General features: G+C 46.0%; 1 protein-coding gene across 2 annotated transcripts in view; it reads left to right on the top strand.

Moving 5' to 3' along the window:
- LOC311444326 (uncharacterized protein) overlaps nucleotides 1-12,636 on the top strand; it is a 44,715-nt gene that overhangs the window by 18,825 nt on the left and 13,254 nt on the right. Inside the window, exons 8-10 of one of the 2 annotated variants that reach the window (XM_084535384.1) lie at nucleotides 924-1,110; nucleotides 1,496-1,763; nucleotides 3,587-5,197. The exons of the other annotated variant lie outside the window; for it this stretch is intronic. The gene's annotated coding sequence lies outside the window, so the exon portion shown is untranslated. Of the gene's footprint in view, nucleotides 1-923; nucleotides 1,111-1,495; nucleotides 1,764-3,586; nucleotides 5,198-12,636 lie in introns of those variants that run through there. 2 annotated transcript variants of the gene reach the window in all.

Below are 12,636 nucleotides of genomic sequence, written 5' to 3'. Positions count from 1 at the left end.
CTTGTTTAATCAAAACAGCTCTGCGGTTGCCTCTGCTTCAGGGACTGTCTACATTGCGGGTTGCTCATCTGAACCTCAAACATTTGTGCTGTCTCCTTCCCCCATCCTTAAGAAGCCCGGTTTGCAGCAGTGCGTGGCTTACTTTCGTTAAGCTGACTGCAGAACTACTTGGAAGGGCAAACACAGCTCTCCAGATTTATTAAAATGCATTGCTTGCTTTTTGTTGGCAGTGCTGAAGCTGTTAAGAACAACAGGGCAAACACCTTAATAGTCAAGCCAAGAGCCTGTGTAGTGTTTATCTCACACACGCACTAAGTTTGGATATGGCTCAGCTGTTGCTCTACAGGCAGTGGTGGTATTAGTTTTGAATAGTGGTGGAATTAATTGCAGCTGGGCCTGTCTAGAAGCCTGTATAGCTGCAGAGCTCAGTACTAGGCTGCAGAGCTGATTGATCCTAGGCTTGGTGCAGAGCATCTTCACGGGTGCAGAGCTGGGATGGGGGCTGAACTGATTCTGGCAAAAGGAAGTCTTTGGTAGCCTCAGGCAGATGCAGGGGCTGAAGGACTCTGACACCATGTGGGGATGAAGTGCCTTGAGAGCATGTTGTGTGCCTGCCACTGGCCAGCCGTACTTGTGAAATAAAGGGGACGATGGCAGCTCTGCACGCGCTTGGCTGGGAGAGCACACTACAGAAATAGAAACAACTCACCCAACGCCACGCTCCTGTAGGTAGAGCCACCTTTCCACAATGCATAGAAGCACCCCAAAATGCTCATTCTCCATGCACAAAACAGTTTCATTTTCTGCCTGTGCTGCAAAACTACTCCAGTTAGTTAATAATGTTAATGGTGGGGTTATTTTGTATGTCTGAAAAGCTATGGCCACTGTCCAACTCAGTGAGGTCTTCTTTTTATGTGAACTAGGACATCTAAGTATTGCAAATAAGGCAGGGAGATAAAGAGCCTCACTGAATAGCTCCACTGAAAGAGGATGAAGGATAGCACTGAGTTGCCTAAATACAGATACATCAGTGGATGTAGATGGATCTCACCTTTGAAAACTGGTCTGAGTATCTAGTGACCAGCTGCAGCTTGCATCCCATCTCAAAAGGTAGAGCCATTTGTTTAAAATGCTAAACATTTATTTAAGAGTTGCTTCAGTAATGACTCATGGAGGAGACTGCAATGAATCACTACTCAAATTGTCTACAATGGGAAGAATTTAGTGCAGAAAAAAGGGTAGTGAAAAAGCTGTGAGGTCCAAGGTGATCACAGCCCAAACTGCTGTAATCATTTTAACTTGCTAACTGCTGCAGTTAGCTAACAGGCTCAGCCTTGCTGCTGATGGTATTTTCCACTGGATGATTGTTATCCTTCCTTTTGGATTATATTGGTATTGTCCGGTGTCCAAATATAGAGTAGCATATTGTTTCCTTTCAGTGCTTTTGTATGTAAAATGTGTTAATCTCTTCTAAGCAGCAAAGCATCTTTTATAGGATGACGTTCTGGCATCTGCTTTGACCCATAGCAGTTGCAACTTTCTGGAGCTGTTTGAAGGGGAAGCCTGTGTACAGTCACAGAAAGCACAACTGCAGGGGTCCGGCTACCCAGAGGTGCCCAGGTGCCTCTGGCTGGTGGGACTCTTCTGTCAAAGGATCACAGGATGGCACAGACATGCTGAAGTCATGCTGGTGATGTTGTGGATGGAGCCTGTTTCAAAAGGAAATACTTTCATCCTGATAGATCAATTACTGGACCAAACAGGTGGGCGATTTCTGAGGTCAATTTTGAGTCTTAAGAACAGCTACTATGGAGAAGTTGGCCCTAAAAATGGCAAGGGGATTAGTATCCCTGGTTATAAACAGGGGAGTGAGCAGACTCAGCAGCAGGTATCCAAGATATAGGCAACTCCATGAAGCCATAGAGGCAGTTCTGCTCCTTTCTGTATTGTTGAGTAACCAGTTCTCAGCTTTCTGCCCCACAAGAGTTACAGGTGGCTCACACAGCCTTCAGCAGTGGAGCAAACAGCCTCCACCACCTCCAGTGGTACTGAAAAGACATGCTGTCTTGGAAGCTGTGAGGGAAGGAGGGAATTGGCAGCCAGCTCTGTCTGCCATAGGCACAGCTGCCTGGTACAACCCATCTCCTGCCATCTTCTGCAGTCAGCTCCAGCTTGGGCCAATCCATGGCTATGAGAAGGATCAGAAGGCAGGGCTGTCTGCTATCCTACTTCATAATTTTTTTTTGCTCAGAATTCAGCAAACGTTGAACGTCTAATCTTGATTCAAGCCAGGGAGTGTATCGCGGCTCCAAAGTAACTAAGTAGAGAGACCAGCCATTTCAGGGTAATATGCGTAACCTCTTGGATGGTGTCGGGGAGGGCAAAACCTCAATTTCACACAGTCAGTGATGACATAATTACATCATAACTGACAAAGCCGCTGCTTTTAGGAGGATAAATTTCCCAAGGGCAATACTAAGATGACGAGCTTTCAGTTCTGATGTGCCATTTGCTGTTTCTCCTTGTGTTGATTTTTATAGCAGTTTCTGTGGAAAAAGTAGCTGCTCAGTAAAATTAATGTGGCAGAATCAGACCCTAAGATGGGGTCTAGGATTTCATCAGTGAACTTTTCACATATTTGAAAAATCATATTCATGTTAGGACAGAGCATTTATCAACTACCAATTTGCTTCCCAGCCCATATGATGAAAAACTTCACCCGGGGATCCTTGCACTGCTCCCAGAAGCTATTGACAGAAGCTCCTTAGAGCTAAAGCAGAAGAGACAATTTACTGGGATTAAAGTTTAAAAAATACTTCTTTCTAATACAAATTATCTATGATGAATTATCACAAGAGATCTCCAAATATAGATTGGGTTAGGATATAAGCTCAACAATTTATACCCAGCAACCCTTAATGGCTGTGCATATGCAGCCCCCTTGCTCTGCGACCCAGGAGAATGGCTTCTTAATATTTCTCTTAAAGACTTAGTGTTTTTGTTGGGTTTCCTGTAAATTCACAGGGTTTCATTTGCAGCCAAATTGCAACAAAAACCACATAATGATTAGGAAGCCTTGCACGTAGATACAGAAAATGCAGTCACAAGATTGCTAAATAGAAATCGCTCCATCTTTAAATGATCATGAGCTGTCAGCTGTTTCTTTGTTTGGTTATTACAGACACATATAAAACATTTGATTGAATGCTCAAGTTTTCACCATATAGAATCCAGACGGATGTCTGACAAAATAACAAACACTCCTCATTCCACCCCTCCTCAAAATCCCCTTCCTGCTTCGGCTGAATTTCTCCCTGTATTGAAGCCAGTGTTTCATGGACTAAATTGGACAAAGCAAGCAAACAATTTTCCTTGCATTGATTTCCAAATCAAATCGTTGTTAATCACATCAATATTCCCTGCCGATTCAACAGCCTCCGAGGCCAGCTTTCCGTCTCAAACAAGCTCCTCTGCATGGATGCCACAGACCCCTCTGTGTGTGCTGAGATGTGCTATTAATTATTGCTGGAAACATTCAGGTCTGATTCCCTCACCTTTTCTTTCTCCCCTCCTCCCCCTCACACAGCAAGGAAGAAACAGAAATCTCGCTCTACCTGAAACTGGATTTCTGACCTCTGTTGGTGATGTTAAGGAGCAGCTGCCATGTGCTAAAACACAGATTTTGTGCCTCACTGGCTTGCCTGTAAGCAACTGCAATAAATAACCTCAGTCTCCCGGAAGCATGGCAGACACTTCATGGTGGACAGCCACTGATTTCTGGGGCTAAACTCTGCTATTTTGTCGTACAAGCCTCAGAGGATTTGAGCACCTGCCTCCTTGCTGTGCTGACTGTAAACCAGAAACCCGGTCCTGCAGACATGGACCAAGGGATTGATTCCAAAGCCACAGGCATCTCTTTATGTTCAGTGAGTCACCTCTCATGCTTTACGTTAAGGCAGAGCCCGTGCTTTGGGAAGGTGGACGGCGGCACGAGCAGTACCAGTGTGGGCAGCACAGAGGGGCAAGTGAGTCAGCTCCTGCCCCACGGCAGGACTTCCTGAGGTTGGAGCTCTCCTGTGGCAATGGACAACTCCTTCCCTCTTTTGCCAAAGAGACTGCAGCAAGAAAGAAAAGGCGATGGGCTCGAACATGGGCACTTCCAACAACCCCAGCAATCCACACACACATACACAAACATGCAGAGCCCATCGTGCTCTGAGTAGAGGAGCCCGTCTGAGACTGATGAGGCTGATGGTCAGTCTGAAGAGGGGACGGGAGGCCACACTTGGCCACCAAGATTCTTCCTGCCAGTGAGCCACAGCTCACCAGAGTGCTGTGTGCACGTGGGCACAGCAGGTTGGGAGTGCATATGCTGCCCATTCAACATGTAATAAATTTACCCTGTCAATAAGCAAGACTTTGGTATTGCATCTCTTAGGAAGAGCACATTAATTAAAAGCGTGAACTAATTAACCTTCCTGCTCTTTGCCTGCTCCTCTGGAAGGGCAATGAGGCTCACCCCACTGAACTCTACTGCCATGGATTTGCTGGTCCCCATGCACTGCTCTGGGGTGGCTAGGGTCTGAGGGATCCACTGCATCGTGAGGCCAGTGATGGCTGATGGTGCTGCCTGTAAAAGTGTTCTTTTGCCAAAGTTGTCTGTGGTCTGGCTACAGAATGGCCTGAGACCAGCCTCTGGAATGTAGAGTGGGGCCACCAGCTGAGGCTGAGGCTGGCATGGGATTTTGAAAGGTCTAGAGATCCCCTGGAGATGGCAACGAGGTGAGGCAGAGAGAGCTCTAGAAAGAGATCCCAGCTTCTCTTGAGATGGTGAAGCTCAATTTAGGGAGTGCTATGTAACAGACAGCCCTCTGAACTACCCCTTAGCAGTGTGGCTTTGCATAGCCTTAGAGAAGCTTTAGCAAAGGGTAAAGAAATCAGGGCTAACTTCAGATCTGTCCAGCTTATCCTGCCAAAAACTGCTGCACTGCTTCCTCTGCAGACAGCAGAGGATGTGCACGGCCTTCTGGAAGCATCGTGAGGTTCTCTGGTAGTTGCACAGTCAGCTCGTGTTGGTGCTACAGCTGGCTTCATCCTGTGAGAACTATTCTTAATTCTCTTGCTGTCACATTTTCCTATCTGTTCACTGTATACTAAATTGCATGTTCTTTGATAATAAAGGTTTTCTCCTTCAGAAGTTCCTGTTTGCACAGTGGCTTCTGTATTATGCTATTTTCTCTTCTGAATAATCATTTTCTTAATGTGAAACTGAAAAGAGACCCCAAGCAGCTACCATGAGGAAAGGAAGATTCTCACAGAACAAATCACCATGGTTTCAGTTAGATTTCCCTGTAAATGCCTGTTACTTCTGCAGCTTCCTGGGAAGGCAGTGCAAAGAGAATTATCCTGCTCTGGTTTTACCTGCTGACCGTACAAAACAGTTTCCTCAGCATGCTGTCAGGTGGTGGGGTGGAGCCGATGCAGTCGCTGTATTCTGTTTAATAGAGCTGATATTCAAATCAAATGATGTCCCTTGTCACAGGTGTAATTTCATCCTTCTACAGCGTTTGCCAGGAATGGCGTAATGACCTCATTGTTAGATACTGCGCTTGGCTCATTGCTTTAAAATGTGTTAGCACTTTGTTTGCAATAGGTTTGGTGGCTTAAACAGTCTAGGTGCTGAATTTTTAGTGGTAACAATAAGGTATTTTATTTGTATTTGAAGGAGGAGCAGGAAGTACAGGTGCCCTGTGAGAAAGCTTGTCTATGTGAGACCAAGTTCAGTTTTGCAGCCCTGATGGACCATGCCAGCACCCTTTTTTCAGGTCACTGAAAATGTCATAGTTACTGCAGGTGATTTGTCATTTAGTGAAGTTATGGAAAATGCTTTGGGGGCTCTGGCAGCACATGGGTGAGTTTTCCCTTCAGAGAGTCTGGCCAGCAACAGGGTCTAATCTCAATGCAAAGGGAGAAAAATCCTGCCTGTGCTGGAAGCATCTTTAAATCAATGACAGTGGTGTTTCCTGGGAGGGTGCTAAATAGACACAGCTCTAATGTGTGTAATTAACAGTGAAATTGAAACCCGAGCAAGTGTCCCATAATTATCCTGTGAAGACTGATCAGAAAAAATTAAAAAAAAAAAAAAAGAGAGAGAGAGAGAAAAGTTTAGAAGCTTCACAGTATTCCCATATTGCAGCTGGGGTCTGGGCTTCCTCCCTGGTGGTGTGTTGGGAGGGAAGGCAAAGTTTTAAGGGAGGGACATTTGAAGGTATCTGGAGAGGAGAGATTTTATTTTTAAAGCCGTACACACAAGATTCTGCTTCCTCTGAAACTGGAAATTGTCTCACAGCAACATATGCTAATTCATGAGATTAATTTCATTCATTGAAATGTGCAGTAGAGTAATTTCACCCTACTTTTGAATGCAAATTATAATTCAGCCTTACCTATGGTGGTGTTCCCATTGCACGGGGCTGAAGAATGTCTATAATATTTACTTCGTTATTGCTTTTAACAAAATCTTTCTTCAATAAGCTTCCTCTCATCTGGCAGCAGCCTGGGTGCAATAGGTTGCATTTTAGTGTTGCAGAGGGGTTGGCTCCCCTGGTCAGGGAGTTGTCTCCAACAGGGCTGGGGGTCTCCTGGACACCTGGGGGCTGCAGCAAGGGCACAGCGTGACTTAGAATTCCCTTCCTGTTTTGTTCTATGGTCGAGCTGCTCTGTGCAACTTGCAGGAGAGGCCTATTAAGGCATACCCAATATCTGGTATATTTTCATTTTGATTTAGATGAGGAATTAATTAAAAAATGGGAGAATTTCACAGAATCACAGGATCGTGTAGGTTGGAAGAGACCTCCAAGATCACCTAGTCCAACCTCTGACCTAACACTAACCAGTCCTCCACTAAACCATATCCCTAAGCTGTACATCTAAACGTCTTTTAAAGACCTCCAGGGATGGGGACTCCACCACTTCCCTGGGCAGCCCATTCCAATGCCTAAAAACCCTCTCAGTAAAGAAGTTCTTCCTAATATCCAACCTAAACCTTCCCTGGCACAACTTTAGCCCCTTCCCCCTCATCCTGTCACCAGGCACGTGGGAGAACAGACCAACCCCCACCTCGCTACAGCCTCCTTTAAGGTACCTGTAGAGAGCGATAAGGTCGCCCCTGAGCCTCCTCTTCTCCAGGCTGAACAAGCCCAGCTCCCTCAGCTGCTCCTCTTAAGACTTGTTCTCCAGGCCCCTCACCAGCTTCGTTGCCCTTCTCTGGACTTGCTCAAGCACCTCGATGTCCTCGTTGTAACGAGGGGCCCAAAACTGAAAAAAATCCTCGAGGTGTGGCCTCACCAGAGCTGAGTACAGGGGGACAATCACTTCCCTAGCCCTGCTGGTCACACTGCTTCTTATACAAGCCAGGATGCCGTTGGCCTTCTTGGCCACCTGAGCACACTGCTGGCTCATATTCAGCCGACTATCAACCAATGCTCCCAGGTCCTTCTCTGCCAGGCAGCTTTCCAACCACTCATCTCCCAGTCTGTAGCTCTGCTTGGGGTTATTGCACCCCAGGTGCAGGACCTGGCACTTGGCCTTGTTGAACTTCATGCAGTTGACCTCAGCCCATCGGTGCAGCCTATCCAGATCCTCCTGCAGAGCCTTCCTACCCTTGAGCAGATCGACACACACACCTAACTTGGTGTCATCTGCAAGCTTACTGAGAGTGCACTCGATCCCCTCATCCAGATCATTGATAAAGATATTAAAGAGGACCGGTCCTAGCACCGAGCCCTGGGGGATGCTAGTAGTGACCAGCCTCCAGCTGGATTTAACTCCATTCACCACAACTCTTTGGGCCTGGCTATCCAGCCAGCTTTTAACCCAGTGAAGCGTGCGCCAGTCGAAGCCATGAGTTGCCAGTTTCTTGAGGAGAATGTTGTGGGAAACAGTGTCAAAAGCCTTGCTGAAGTCAAGGTAGACCACATCCACAGCCTTTCCCTCATCCACCGGGCATCACTTTGTCATAGGAGATCAGGTTCGTCAAGCAGGACATACCTTTCATAAACCCATGCTGACTGGGCCTGATCGCCTGCTTGCCCTGCAAGTGCCGCATGATGACACTCAGGATAATCTGCTCCATGAGCTTCCCTGGCACTGAGGTCAAACTGACAGGCCTATAGTTCCCTGGGATTACCCTCTGGCCCTTCTTGTAGATGGGCGTCGTGTTTGCTAGCTGCCAGTCAACTGGGACCTCCCCTGATAGCCATGAGTGCTGATAAATGATGGAAAGCAGCTTGGCCAGCTCTTCTGCCGGTTCTCTCAGTACCCTTGGGTGTATCCCTTCCAGCCCCATCGACTTGTGTACATCTAAGTGCTGTAGCAGATCACCAATCATTTCCTGGTGGAATATGCGGGCCACATTCTGCTCCCCATCCCCTTCTACCAGGTCAGGGTACTGGGTATCCAGAGAACAACTGGTCATGCTGCTAAAGACTGAGGTAAAGAAGGCATTATGAACCTCCGCCTTTTCCTCATGTCTTGTATCTAAGCTTCCCTCCGCATCGAGTTTCCCCCCATTCTCCTTAGTCTTCCTTTTTGTGTTGATGTATTTATAAAATCATTTTTGTTATCTTTAACGGCAGTAGCCAGTTTGAGCTCCAGATAAGCTTTGGCCTTTCTAATTTTGTCCCTGCACAGCCTTGCAACATCCTTATAGTCCTCCCGAGTGGCCCGCCCTCTTTTCCAAAGATTTTCCAACCCTCTTTTTTCTCCTAAGCCGTAGCCACAACTCTCTGTTCAGCCAGGCCATGCTTACTCTTCTTCCATTCCGGCTCATCTTTGGGCTTGTGGGGATAGACCGCTCCTGCACCATTAAGATTTCCTTCTTGATGAGGAGTGCCCAGCCTTCCTGGACTCCTCTGCCCTTCAGAACCACCTCCCAAGGGACTCTACCAACCAGTGTCCTGAGCAGCACAAAGTCAGCCCTGCAGAAGTCCAAGACTGCAGTTTTACTGATCCCCCTCCTGACTTCGCCAAGAATAGAGAACTCCACCATTTCGTGGTCACTCTGCCCAAGACAGCTCCCGGCCACCACATCTCCCACCAGTCCTTCTCTGTTTGTGAAGAGAAGGTCCAGCGGGGCACCACCCCTGGTAGGCTCACTAACCAGCTGTGTCAGGAAGCTATCTTCCATGCTCTGCAGAAACCTCCTAGACTGCTTTCTCTGGGCTGTGTTGTGCTTCCAGGATATGTCTGGGAAGTTGAAGTCCCCCACAAGCACAAGCACTGACAATTTCACAACTTCTGCCAGCTGCCTGTAGAATTCCTCATTCATCTCCTCATCCTGGTTCGGCGGTCTATAACAGACCCCGACCAGGATGCTTGCCTTGTTGGCCTTCCCGCTGATCCTAACCCATAGGGACTCAACGTTATCATTCCCAGCCTCAAGTTCCACGACATCAAAACTCTCTCTGATATAGAAAGCCACACTACCACCCCTTCCATGCTGCCTGTCCCTTCTGAAGAGCCTATAGCCAGACATTGAGGCACTCCAGTCATGAGAGTGGTCCCACCACGTTTCCGTGATGGCAACCAAGTCATAGTCTGCCTGCTGCACGACGGCTTCCAGCTCCTCATGTTTGTTGCCCATGCTGCGTGCATTAGTGCACTTCAGTTGGGCCATTGCCTTCTTCTCTGGCCTAGCCATTGTTCCCCCTGGCACATCTCCAACAAGCCTTATTTCAGCCCCATCCCCCTTCTTACCTAGTTTAAAGCCCTCTCAATGAGCCCAGTCAGCTTCTGGGCTAATTTTAAAATATTTAAATATTTTTATTTTTTTAAATCTATTTTTAAATTTTTAATATTTAAATTTTATTTTAATTTACTTTTAAATTTTAAAATCTATTTTTTTTTTTTAAGCTATTTGCTTCTATTATGATTTGCAATTTGAATTAATGATTCTTCCAGCAAAAATAAGCTACCCCAATAGTAACATCTTTATAACCCTGAGGCTTTTGTTTGGGCTCCTTATGGAAATGCTGCATCGCAACCATCAGTACTGAACTCAAACTAAGCATCATAAGCATTGAAAGAAAAAGAGGAATAGGAATAGAGAATGGAGAGGGGGAAGGGGAGTTAAAATGGAGTTTGCTTGCCCCCCTCCACCCCATTAGATTGATTCTTAAAAATTGTTTTGATAACTTTAATCTCCTTACAATAGAATTGCCTGTGTTTTTATCTGTGTTGTTCTCTCTGTGTGAGGCTAATGACTGCCTGAAATCATTCACTGAAAGTAATTGTTTGGACATCTCTCCGTATACGTTATAAGGTGTAAGATTTTAGTTATTGTTCAGCTCACATCTGGAACTGACTCCAGCCAGTGTCTTCCACAAGTCAATAGCCTCACTCTATATTCCACTTGCATCTTTTCCTTTTCTGAGGTTGTTCTGTCTGGCTTTATATAGCCGGGTGGTGCAGCCACAGGAGGAATTATGTGCAAGATTGTGAGCGCTCTGGTTTGAGGTAGGCAGCTGGTGTGAGGAATTAAAGCTCCTGTTGTGACAGAGATGGCAACAAAAGCAGAAAACTTCCTCGTGCAGTAGGAAAAACTATCTCTGTGATAACTGAGACATTCAGAGGTGACACCTGGCTATCGATTGATGGGTTTCACACTAATTTCCAAAGTGGTGGTAATGTCAGCCTAGTTCAGGTCTTGATGCTTCCTTGCCCAGGGGTGTGTGGAAATGCCGCTTCGCACTGCTGCTGGCTGGTGGTGTTTGTTCCCACCTATGCTTTAGCATAATGAACACAGAAAGTTCAGCAAGTAGAAAATCCTTTATTGATGGCCTCCCCTCCCATTTCCAAATCTTGGGGGCTTTATTGTTGCTGATCGCATAAGCCAAGGAAAACCAAGCATATTTCCTGCTGGAAGGAGCTGCTAGTGCCTCACTGTCTGCCAGGCAGTGGGATCTGTGCCCTCAGCAATGCCAGTTCCCTGCCATGAAATGTCCTCGCTGCAACCTCCACCACCCAGTAGGAGCCAACGGGCTGTGGCTGCACCGTCTGTGGGTGCTTTTGGTAAGCAGGCAGCTCCAGTTCATAAGCTGCTCTTAAGACCGGTATCGGTAAATTACAAGAAAATCTCTCAACCTTAAAATTACTTATTGTTAAAAACTCTCATTTGCAGATATCAATGTATAACAGACCAAACCATTTCCAGAGTTTAAGAATAAACCTGGCATACACTGGTGGGACTGGTTATGGGGTGGGGGACAGTGGGGAGACTGGGACAAAATAGAGGAGCTGTTGTTAAAGGAGTGGCATCTTAGCAAACATGGTCTTACTCTTCATTTCTCAGTACTTAAGTCACAGTGTAGCTTCATGCCATTATTAGAGCAATTAAAATGCAATTACTTTTTCATGTTTGTTTCAGTTCTTGAATAATTAAAGCCATTTTACACCAAGGGTGATCCATAAAGGAAGGCATTTTGCATGTGAAAAGCTGTAAAGGGTGGAAGACGGTGGGATATCGGCAGTCAGCAGAGAGCAACTGAGACTGGTAATGCTACAGTAAGCTGCCTCCTTTGCGCAGCTCTACAGGATCATGGAAAGAGGCCAATTGCTGGATTTCAGTGCTTTATCTTGATTAAACGGCTGTTTCAATTTGGTATTCACTCCTTTCATATTTGTAATCACTTTAAGATTTTCATTTTATAGTATTCACTTATTTAACTGCTTGTTTCCTGCCAAGTCTAAAAAAAGAAAGGCTTTTCCCTCCCTTCTCCTTTCACAGTTTCAATAAAGGCAAGAGTTTACACAAAATTACTTCTATATTTAAAGGTTGCTGATGTAAATCTCTGGTTGCTTTAAATAGTCAAAGCTGATAGCTGTGGCAGAGAAGTATTAAAGCCCTGTGTGAGTGCCTCCCCTCCCCAGATGCTCAGGAAGATTTTGGGGATTGCTCTGATTCCTTTTCAGGTGTGTGCTGAATGGTTTCTACCATTATTGTCCCCTTGGCAAAAGTAGTGAAATGATTTAGGATCCTCTGACACAAAGGCATTGAACTGTCTGAGATACAAGTATCAAAGGTCTAACAGGCAGCCTCTTGTGGCCAACCCTGACCGCACCTGTCCCAGCCCATGGAAAACTCAGAGATCACCACTAGGAAAGATTCCTGCATATGCAAATGTTATCTCTCAGCTCACCTAGGATGTATTTTTAAGCCTAACAGACCAGATCCATGCAGCTCATTTTGCCCCTCCCCAGAATTACACCATGTTCTAAACTGGGTTTAGCTACTGCATTTTGAGGACAAATAGCGTTTGTATTGCTAAGGGGCTAACTAGCTTGTGAATCCAGTCTTAGAGAAACTTGTTATGAAACACTTTTCCTTTCTTGTTCTGCACTGTTAACTAGTTTTAGTACAGATAGGGAAGGGAAGGGCAGGCAGACAGGCCAAACAGTGCACTTGCAGGAGAATGAAACTGGTCCACAAACTTGGCTGGGTGCAAAAAATTACTGAAGGAGAAGGCAGATGGGACACAGGCCTGCAGTAGGTAATCCACAGACAGTAGGGGTTAATCCAGACAGTGGGGGTGCTAAAGATTCCTGTTGCCTGCACTCAGTTGTAGAGCTGTAGTGTGG

Source organism: Aythya ferina (assembly GCF_964211825.1).
Source record: "Aythya ferina genome assembly, chromosome: 14".
Classification (NCBI taxonomy): domain Eukaryota; kingdom Metazoa; phylum Chordata; class Aves; order Anseriformes; family Anatidae; genus Aythya; species Aythya ferina.
This window is presented reverse-complemented; position numbering and strand designations above follow the sequence as displayed.